Below are 11,735 nucleotides of genomic sequence, written 5' to 3'. Positions count from 1 at the left end.
GGGGAAGAAGACGAAGTCTTGTGGCAGAGTGAAAAAAAAAAGGTTCCACTTGGGGTCTCAATGGCTTCTTAGTGTCATCGTCAAGCTCTCCTACTACTGATGAATAACCCGTAAACTTTTGGAGTATATTCAAATTTTCTGGATTCAGGGATTACTAAATTCCCCGGGTGGAAGTTGTTGGTGATTAATTGGATAAAACTTATATCGAAGACACAAAAAATGTGGTCTTGTCGTCAAGGATTTATCAACGCTATCTATATTTATTATTATCACTAGTGCATTTTTCCGCGAAACAAAATAGTACAAATATAATGTGATCCTGTTATAAACTTAATTGAGATAGAAGATATACGATTTTCATGCATTATACACATATAAATTTTTCCTCCTGTTAGGTACAAAACTCACAATATCACCAAAAAAATTAACAAAATTGTATTATAAATAAAACAGTAAATATTATATAGTCAAAGTCTGTAAAACTCAAAAATGGTATACATTAGTTATTGAGTATTGCAGTATTCTCGTGGTTGTGCATTGATTCTATGTAAAATTTTAGAAAGAAATATTGTTTGTAAATGAATACATGAACACTCCTACAATTTAAAATCTAGAAAGAACAAAAAGAAGAGATACACTATATTCAAAAACAAATTTGAACCTGCAGAACTTAATAAAAGCAAATGTAGAGGACTGTAAATGAAAATCAAAAGAACACTGAGAATGAGATTTAAGAAATTAAATGTAGAATTAAATACTTTCCAGCTTTAGCTCATTCCAGATGTTCACAGGACAGCCTTCAGTTTTTAAGGTGCAGAAAGAAAAGAAAATGCTCATTTTCAAGCAGAATAAATCTTCCCTATATTCCTCTTGATTTCCTTCTGTTTCATCCGGAAACCTTCTATATGATATTAGTCTTGTAGTAATCCGTAGTCCTCATTACTATTATCAAAGTAACGTGTGCTTCAAATATATTTACCCAAGAAAGTAGGATAAAAGCATGTAACATTGTTTCCCAATACAAGCCAATCCTTTGACGGTTGATCTTGTAATCCCATTGTTAGCATTCAACATGACTTTCAACTTCCATTTGAAATATAACTTAGTAGTCGTTCATCGAACTCCTCCAAATTAAATTTGCATTTTGCTTGGTAAACCTCAGTCACACCTTCATCAACACTTCCAATTATACTAAAACTTTTGGAGGTATGTGCCCTCGGAAAAGGTCTACACACAAAAATACTCCTCTTCAGCATCAAAATGAAGCTAAAACTTCTAATTGAATGATCATGAGAACACATACCCTGCAGCCTAATGACAATTAATGCATGGAAGAGATACTCAAAACCATTTCAGATTTTTTGTGATCCTCTTCATTCATCTCGTGTCCTGATATGTGCAAAGCTGCATTTCAATGATTCAGGATTAGGAATAAATACTATATCCATAAAATCACAAAACATTTTTCAAGAAAGAAAAGGAACATAAATAGTTAATGTTGGATTATGGGTCATGGGTCGCTCCATGTGGGCTGACCCGACCCGGTTAGGAGCGATAAGGGAGAGAGGTTTATCACTAGACCACAAACACCCACTAAATTGAACGTGCAAAAAGGGGTGAGTGGTGGGTTATCTTCCTTAACCGTTATTTCTCTGCCTATTTATGTGAAGGAGAAAATATAGAACTACATACAGTAAAAAATTTCTATGAATCTCTTCTTCTCCCAACGAAAAATACACACAAGTAAGGGCATCTAATTGGTGGAAGATTAACTGTGTTTCCTAGTGATTCAAAGTTCGGTTTGGGGCAATTGTTTCGGTGGTGAGTTCAACAATTCTTCCGCTGCGTTGACAGGTACGCTAATGTTGTTCTCGCCCCGTTATTATTATTCTAACAATGATATCAGAGCATGGTTGTATCCGTACTCCGTGTTCTCCGCTGCAATTTTTATCCTTATAAAGAAAAGTTTGCATTCTATCTTTGCTTGAGGAGTCTGTGACCATCAATTCTTGCTCTTCGAACAAGATGATATCTATGTGGCCATCAAGTCTCTGGCCATCAATTATTTTGAACTCTCATCTATCTATAACAAGAGGGTGTGCTCCCAGAAACAAGTGAGGCAGCATTCTTGCAATCTGTTTCGATGGTCATGGATCGACACATTGATGACTTGATTAAGTAAAACACATGAGATGTAGATTTTTTGTGAATAACCTGATTAAGAAAAATGTTTGAAGATGTAGATTTTTATGCATATGTTATTTCCCGAGTTCTCAATGCGTCTTTATGCATAATTACTCGGCCTACAGATAAGGGCATATAACTTGGCATGTTTTAGGTTTTGCTTATTGCGGTACTATGACTTGATAAATATATCCTACTATAGCTATGATGGACCAAATCTATAACAAGATGATATAGTAAACAACTTTTAAGTTAGCAAAGAACGGTGGGTAGTACAGTGAAGTACAATCAGCAATTCTAATGGGTTGTTACACTTTTAAAAGTCCTTTTATTTTTCAATATGAACAATTGTACCTCTATGGATCACTGCCTTGACTCTAGCTTCTATCATGTTCAATAGACGAGGTGTGTGTGGAGATTTTGACAAATATATATATGTGCCCATCTGTTTTCATGTGAGGAGCGAGATACAAGACTCAAAAGTAAGGTTATTCCGTTCTGGAATGCTGGTTCATAAGCATTCTGTTCTCATTATATGCTTTTACTTGTTGAAACTGGAAAACGGTGGCTGTGGACCAACACAATTTTAGTTTCACCAAGTCAAGGTCTTTATCACACTTGTTTATTCATGATATCATGTGATTGCTAGAAATCAGGCCTTAATTAAACTCACTATCTACTTAATATAGAAAATTAGTTTAGCCCTTATCCCTTATATTGATATACTTCTACGAGTTATTGTGACATATGTTGTCACATTGAGTGGTTGTAGCCATTCTTATTGTTTCCTTGATTCAATTTCAGATATGGCTGAACAGGGACAAATTCGAATTACTCCAAGTGAGAGTTCTCGAAGTCAAGGAAGGGGACAACGTAGAAGGATACATCGTCGCATGACTTTTTTCTATAATGATTCAGACTCGGAGCCTGAAGTCATCAGGAATGTCCCAAGGGCGAGACAAAATGAGTTAAAGGATCGAAGAGCTGAACGAAGGGAAAGAGAAAAGAAATTTAGGGAGTTTAAGGAATTTAAAATGGGCCCTGATGTTTCCGTTCTTGAACATGTACACCTTTTTAAGATAAAAATAGTTGAATTGGCTAATTACGTAGAAATTACTGATTGGGAAGCATTAGCTATTTTAGCAGACTCTCTTCGAGAGCCTTGGGGTGAAATTTTAACTGAGATTTATCATGATGTTTGGCCTAGTGCACCTTTTAGCGTATATGAGCAAGAGTTAGTGTTCGATTGGTATATGGATGTCCTAGCAAACACGTAAATTGTTATTATTTGTTTTATCTTAATGAAATTTATATTATGTTATTTGTCTCACCAGTTACATACATTGTTTATTATATTTTTTTGTAATGGATTGAGACTTGAAATAAAGTACACACTAAGAAATGATTTTAATATTAATTAAAAATATTTAGATATAGATGATAAATGGAAACGTAGTGACTGTTCTCTTCTATACTAAATGTAGAATTAATATTATAATTAATTTACTTGAGTGTGTAATCACATGCATAAATTAACTGAAGTATATATTGATGAGTTAAACTTGTAAAATTGTCTCTAATAACAGACATGGCATCAAAAAGTATCATTGCCGACTGGAACAAGGGTGACAAACTGAATGGTGAAAACTACGATATCTGGAGTCGTAAGATGTGGTATGTACTCGAAGAGCAAGATGCTCTTGAAAGTATTAACCATGTTATGAGTCACCCAGAGGAGGGTAACACTCAAAACCGTACGTGGAGCTTCCGCCTCATATGGCTCCTCTAGGGATGGAGGTAGGCCCAGCCCAGGCTTGTGCGGTTAAGCTTTTTTCCCATGAGCATGGTTTTGGGCTAGGTTACCAACCTCAAGAGGAGGATTCCTTTTTATTTTGAGAAATGATTTCATTCGCGCTAAAGCAGCAGCATACTTTCAAGGCTGAAGGAAGATCTAAAGCGAAAAGCCTAGAAGACTATATTGTCAGACTCGGAGGTAGCAGTAAGATCTCTGTCTCCAGAGAAGGCATGAGGGTTTTCTAAAAGTCTCCTCTCATTACTTATGGATAAAGCTCTTAAGCTTAAGCTTTTACGAACTGAAAGATCTTCCCATTCTAAATAAGAATGAGAGTCTTTCAACTAGATGTGCTCCTTTGGCTGGGTTTGAGAGAGAGAGCGTGAGATAGTTGGTCTAATAACTCTTCCGCTTAAGGCACCGAAGTCCCTGAGCTAATATCAATAGCAGTAGATTCAAGGGAAGTTCTTTCTAGAGCAGTAAGAGCCTATTCTGTCTTGCTTTCTGATTCAATTCCGCTGCTAGGGTGAGCTAACTCCAAAAAACCCGTCCACAGTTCGGATTTCAGGCTGCAACTCGCCTGCATGAAGCCTGAATCGCTAGTAATCGCCGGTCAGCCATAGGGCGGTGAATTCCTTCCAGGGCCTTGTACACACCGCCCCTCTCCTTTTCTAGCTGCCCAGATTGAATTCCTCTGGGAACAACTAAACTATTAGCCAAAGGTCCTTGATAATACTCCATTCCTTGAAAGCTTGTGAATACTAGAGCCAGTGAAACGGTAGCTACTAAAGCGTAAACTGCTCGTTTTTCCTTCCCCGCGAGTAACACGGCCCAACACAGGAGGGATCTGGAAACTTACAATGTTTGGAAAAAAAAAAGATTCCACTGCACGTGGAATTATTGTAAGTTCAGTTGCTGATGATCTCATCCACAAATGTGAGCAATATCCTACTGCTCAAGCCATGTGGGCACATTTAAGAGAGGCATATGGGGGTACGACTGCGACTCGCCTTCGACAGCTGACAATCAAGTTGGACACGTACAAAAAACATCATGATCATGGTGTTAAGCAACATCTAAGGGTGATGTTGAATATGATTGCTCAACTCAAAAGTGTTGGCCATGTTCTCTCTGATGAGCAGCAGGTGCAGGCAGTGATTCGGTCTCTTCCCAATAATTGGGAACATTCGAAGGTTAATTTGACCCACAATGATAGCATCAAAACTTTTGCTGATGTTTCCCGCCATGTGGAGCTTGAAGACGAGTGGCTTGGTGCTGCTAAAGCTGTACCTAATGCCTTTATGGAGAAATCAAGTGGTACAAAGAAATCAAGCTTCAAGCGCAAGAGAAACTGGAAAAATGATGGAAAGGGTAAGGAGACCGAAAAAGGACCCTCCAAGAAAAGAAACAAGCCAAATTCCAAGAAAGGAAAACAGTTCTACAAGAAGAAAGACAAGAGCAAGATGAAGTGTTACAATTGCCAAGTCCAAGGGCATTTTGCTCGTGAGTGCACTGAGCCGAAAAAGGTAGCATTTCAAAGCGCATCTCTTAGTGTTGTATATGTTTCTAGCATTGTTTTACTAACTGAATCTTATCCTGTGTGGATTGTAGACTCAAGGGCCACCGACCATGTGAGTCGCGATAGAGAAGCGTTTATAGAGTTTCGTCGAGTTCCACCTGGATCAAAGCATGTATATGTGGGAAACAATGCAAAGCTTGAAGTCAAAGGGATAGGCACTTGCAGTATAGATATGTGTGGTGGCCGATCTTTGATATTGCATGACGTCCTATATGTTCCAGAGATTCGACGAAACTTAGTATATGTGTTTGTTCTTCTAGATTTAGATTTCAATTTGAACTTTAGTCGCATTGGTCTTAGAATTACTCAAGACAATGTTTTTTATGGTTTTGAACATCGTTATGATGGTTTTATTGTGTTAGATTGTAATCCTTCTACGTATAACTATTATGTTGATTGTTGTGTTATGGCATGTTATTCTAGTAACAATGATGTTGATGTTATTACATGGCATGCAAGATTAGGTCACATAGGGCACGACCGAATGAATAGATTGGCTAAGGAAGGACATCTAGGTCCTTTCTCTAAAATTGAAATGTCAACTTGTGAAAATTGTCTTGCTGGAAAGATTACACGTAAACCATTTGGAAAGGCTAAGAGAGTTGATTTTCCATTGCAATTAATCCATTCTGATATCTGTGGTCCAATGAATGTGAGGGCTAGGTCTGGTGCTTTATATTTCATTACGTTCATTGATGATTTCACATGCTTTGGTTATGTCTATTTGATCTCTCATAAATCTGAAGCACTTGAATGCTCTAAGAAATATGTGAATGAAGTTGAAAATCAATTAGACAAAAGGATTAAGACCTTAAAAACCGATAGAGGGCGTGAATATCTTTCAAAAGAATTTGAAGAATTGTGCAATGAAAAGGGAATCACCAGACAGTTAACTATTCCATACACACCTCAACAAAATGGTGTAGCAGAAAGAAGGAATAGAACATTATTGGACATGATAAGGTCCATGATGGCGCAGGCAAATTTACCTATCTTCTTTTGGGGAGATGCGTTATTGACTGCAACTTACATATTGAACAAAGTGCCTTCTAAATCAGCTTCTTCCACTCTTTATGAGCTATGGACTGGTCATAAACCAAACTTAAAGGATTTACGACCTTGGGGTTGTGCTGCATACGTAAAAGATTCTTTTAGCAAGTTTGGTAAATTAGGTCCAAAAGGCAAGAAATGTATCTTTATAAGATATTCAGAACACTCCAAAGGTTATATGTTCATTGGTGAATTAGAGGATGGAAGTGTTACTGAAATTGAATCGCGAGATGTCACATTTTTGAAAAATAATTTTCCAAAGAAGGGCGAGGTAAAGAATGGAGAGCCTCTTTATGAAATGTTGAACTCAGATAGTCAGCAAGTGTCTTCTGACACAGTTGATAATCATATTGATCAAAATCTTATTCTTGATCCGAGTGGGAGTGGGAGTGGGAACTCTCAATCCCAAAATCCTTCTGACGAACCTGAATTTCAACTAAGAAAGAGTGCCAGGAAAAATATACTCAAACGTACTTATGAAATTGAAGATTATATTTTCTTGGTATCTCCCACAGAAATGGATGAGCCAAAGTCTGTGACTGAGGCTTTATCGAGCCCCGAAAAAGATGAGTGGATGAAAGCAATGAAAGAAGAATTAGAGTCCATGAAAACCAACAAAGTCTAGGATCTAGTTGACCTTCCGCCTGGGCGTAGAGCCATTGGGAACAAATGGATTCTCAAAGTTAAACGCAAAGCGGATGGGTCAATAGAAAGATACAAGGCACGATTGGTGGCAAAAGGCTTTACTCAAGAAGCTGGAATAGATTATAAGGAAACATTTTTACCAGTTGTGAAGTTTACCTCAATTCGCTTACTTTTGGCTATTGTTACACATTTGGATTTGGAATTACATCAAATGGACGTGAAGACAGCTTTTCTCAATGGAGAACTGAACGAAGAAATCTACATGGAACAGCCAGTAGGCTTCATCGTTAAAGGCCAAGAAAAGAAGGTCTGTAAATTGAAAAGATCTATTTATGGTCTGAAGCAATCTTCAAGGCAATGGTATTTGAGATTTCACAAGGACGTGATCTCATATGATTTCACCATGATCAATGAAGACCATTGCATTTATGTGAGGAAGTCCAATGGGATGTTTGTAATTCTTTCTATTTATGTGGACGATATTTTATTAGCCGGAAACAATTTGGAGTGTGTGAAAACGATCAAGGCATGACTTTCAAAGTCATTTGATATGAAAGATATGGGCGAGGCTATATCCTTGGAGTTAAGATCCAAAGAGACCGTTCCAAAAAGTTATTGAGTCTATCTCAAGAAACTTATATAAAGAAAATTTTGGAGCGTTTTCGCATGAACAGTTGCAAATCCATGGATACTCCTATAGCGAAAGGTGAAACTTTAAGCCTTGAAATGTGTCCCAAGACTGAAAATGAAAAGGAAGACATGTCTCGAGTTCTGTATTCAAGTGTTGTCGCGAGCTTGATGTACGCTATGATGTGTACTCGCCCAGCCATTTGTTATGTCGTAGGTCTGGTTAGCAGGTATCAATCCGATCCTTGAAGAGATCATTGGAAAATTGTAAAGAGAATTTTCAGATACCTGAAGGGAACTGCAGATTATTCATTATGTTATAGTGAAAATGATTTATACTTGAGAGGATATACAAATGTTGATTTGGGCTGGTGATCGGAATGATAGAAAATCAACATCCAGTTATGCCTTCTTACTTAATGCTGGTGCTATATCATGGAAAAGTAAGAAACAAACTTGTACAGCCCTTTCAACAATGGAAGTTGAGTTCGTGGCTTGTGCGTCTGCAGTACAAGAAGTTGTTTGGTTGAAGAGATTCTCTGAGCATTTGAATATTACAAAGAACTCTCAAGGTCCCATGACTCTATATTGTGATAGTCAAGCGGCTATGGCATATACAAAAGATCCTAAGTATCACAGCAAGACCAAACACATTGACATCAAGTATAACTTTGTAAGAGACATGGTAGCAAGTGGAAAGATAAATTTATAGTACATTCCTACGCGAAGCATGATAGCTGATCCTTTTACAAAGGCGATATCTGGAGACCTGTTTGAGAAACATTTTATGGCTCTAGGTTTGCGAAGGATATGAATATATTTATGTATTGTAAATGACTTAAGTATTATAATATGCTCATCAATATTTGACTCTTGAATTATGCTTATATCTCGTATGTATGTGATGAATGTTTTGTTGATAAAGTGTGTCGAACAAGTCGCGAGATTGGCTCTCTCACACGAGCAATCGCCTCTTACATTAAGAATCGTGAAGAGATGAAACCTTATAGAACCTTGGATAATGTGAGGTTATATTCACTTGTAGAGGTCGGTCTTGACAACTAATCAGACTTACGAATTTTACAATTCGATTTTGACTTGTTTTGTAAGCCAGATGGAAGTTTATCTAAGAAGATGGTTTGAGGATTATTGAAGTGAGGAACTTGGGTTAGACATTTAGAGGTGTCTAGACCAAGATCTATACGGTGTTGAATAATTAAAAGAATAAGGCACATACGCTAATATAAGGTGAGAACACCGTAACATGTGTTTCATACCACGTGTGCTATCGACCATGGGATAATGGAAGAATGAATCCCTACTTCTTCATTTTGTAAGATCCCAAAGCAGTTAGAGTAACTTTTATTGAAATACCATTTGACCTTTTACTGTCTCTTGAAGTGCACTAATAGCCATGATTGATTCAGCAATGCAGTGCATGTCTAGGAAAGTAGTTGATTTGGAATGGAAAGATTCGAGTAGAAAGGTTTAGACGACTAAAATTTAGTAATTTAACTTGTATTCATAGGTCGACCATTACACTTACCATGAGGGTATTGGGTCTAATTATGGATACAATGTTATATGAGAACTCGAGTTTGCCTCTTTTGAGGATGAGGGATTGAATAAGTAGCTACTGCAATAGCGAATGATGTCTGGAGTATTGCGAGTAATAATATCCTCATGCTAGTAGTGAATCCTTTCCATATGTGATTGGATTTCTACATAGAGCTTTAGTACAACCTTTAATTGGTTTTGGAATTTTACAGCTCTTTGTGCTCGCAGGTCACACCAACTATTTGCCAGTATGAAAAGTGTGTCAAAGACATCGGTCTAGCCCACTATGAGCGAAGTGGGAGATGTTGGATTATGGGTCATGGGTCTCTCCATGTGGGCTGACCCGACCCGGTTAGGAGAGATAAGGGAGAGAGGTTAAGGGAAGTTACCACTAGACCACAAACACCCACTAAACTGAACGTGCAAAAAGGGGTGAGTGGTGGGTTATCTTCCTTAACCGCTATTTCTCTGCCTATTTATGTGAAGGAGAAAATATAGAACTATGTACAGTAAGAATTTTCTCTGAATCTCTTTTTCTCCCAACGAAAAATACACACAAGTAAGGGCATCTAATTGGTGGAAGATTAACTTTGTTTCCTAGCGATTCAAAGTTCGGTTTGGGGCAATTGTTTGGATGGTGAGTTCAACAATTCTTCCGTTGCGTTGACAGGTACACTAATGTTGTTCTCGCCCCGCTATTATTATTCTAACAGTTAATTATGGACTGCTTGTGATACAGGGAATGGTATCAGATAATGAATAGTGCAGCTGATGGCAGAGTAGATGTTTTTCTTAGCCTCATGCATAATGGCAGAAAAAGTAAGACAGAATACTCCATTTATTTAACTGCGCCACCTAACAGAATTTTTGGAACAAAAAATTACAAACCTAGTACATATGGTAATCATGACCCCAGGACATCATGACATTATCAAGCGATATTTTTCAGAATAAACTCCATACTATTCCCCAATTATTCAGAGTAAATAAGCTGGATAGTGATAATCAATTTTTGTTTTGAAATGTTGCAGAATAGGCAATTGAGTAGTATGAAGAATGAAGTTCTACGAGGAAAAGCAAGACTTGTGGAAAAAATATAAAGGAAAACCAAAGATGGAAAAAACTCTAGTAGAAATGAACTTCAGTGCAAATTCTCTATTTAGGAAGCTAAGGACAGGATTATACAACATGATTATGAGATAGACTGCATGAATTTATTGAAAAATTAAATTCAAGCGTTAAATCAGTTGTTTCATATGCCAACAAATGAAAATATTCTTTGAAGGTCCATAGGAAAACAAAAAAGGCTAATGAAATGTTGAAGATTGACTCATTATATTTAGCTTAGCATTATATGGCATCATAATTAATGCCCTTGAACAGCAGAAGCTGAGAATGATCTAGTGAAAGAGAAGTATCCAATAACGATACCGTAAACGAAAACATAAGTTAGAAAATGCGAGACAGAACCCTCGTCATCTGCCAGAATAAAAACTAATGGAGCCATATATATAACTTCGATAGTACCGAAAGTAATTAAGTAGAAGTAGATCTCGATACAAAAAGTCAACTAAAAAGAAAGAGGGGAGAAGAAGACATTACCAACTACTGATGATAGTGGTTGATGTTTTGGTCCAATTACCCAGAAAAATGATTCTCTTCCAATTTATGATCAAATCTGCAATAAAGTGAAGCCAAATGACCAAAAGCTTGAAAACTTGGTGACGACATGTAGTGAAAAACAGTCCAAAATCATTTTCCCTATTAAAGAATATCAAGAGAGCAAAGAGTAAAGAATATTATATTTGAAGCAGATATTTGGATTAGAAATTTCAGATTAAATAGACTTTTTAGTTGTTAATCGATTTTTTAAAAAAAAAAATCCAGCCGCCCCCCCCCCCCCCCTTTTAAGTTACCGCTTGATTGTCAACTAATTGAATTCCAATTCAAATGACATTCTGGATGTTCAAACGAACAAACAGTGACTTTATTTTCGGATAATAACAAATAGTGACTTTAATTTCACAAAACATAACAAAAGTCTGATTAACAAATTATAGGGTAAAAGATGCCATTAATTCAATCACTATTCCAGATCGACCATACTGCAACAACAACAACAACAACCCAGTATAATCCCACAAGTGGGGTCTGGGGAGGGTAATATGTACGCATACCTTACCCCTACCCCGAAGGGTAGAGAGGCTGTTTCCAGGAGACCCTCGGCTCAAAAGCAACAGAAGCCGATATATTAGTACCATAAAAATGCATAATAAAAATGCATAATAAAATAACAGCAAT

General features: G+C 37.1%; 1 long non-coding RNA gene across 1 annotated transcript; it reads right to left on the bottom strand.

The window, feature by feature from the left end:
- Window positions 1-700: 700 nt before the first annotated feature.
- LOC138886330 (uncharacterized) lies at window positions 701-11,256 on the bottom strand. Its single transcript, XR_011405001.1, has 3 exons — window positions 11,037-11,256; window positions 1,304-1,404; window positions 701-1,227 (listed from the first exon to the last, which is right to left on the bottom strand). It is a non-coding gene; the product is annotated as an uncharacterized lncRNA (long non-coding RNA).
- Between the last annotated feature and the right edge of the window lie 479 nt (window positions 11,257-11,735).

The sequence above is a fragment of the Nicotiana sylvestris genome, chromosome 2, assembly GCF_000393655.2.
Source record: "Nicotiana sylvestris chromosome 2, ASM39365v2, whole genome shotgun sequence".
NCBI classification, from domain to species: Eukaryota; Viridiplantae; Streptophyta; class Magnoliopsida; order Solanales; family Solanaceae; genus Nicotiana; species Nicotiana sylvestris.
Note: the sequence above shows the minus strand (reverse complement) of the source record. Positions and strands in the feature narration are given on the sequence as shown.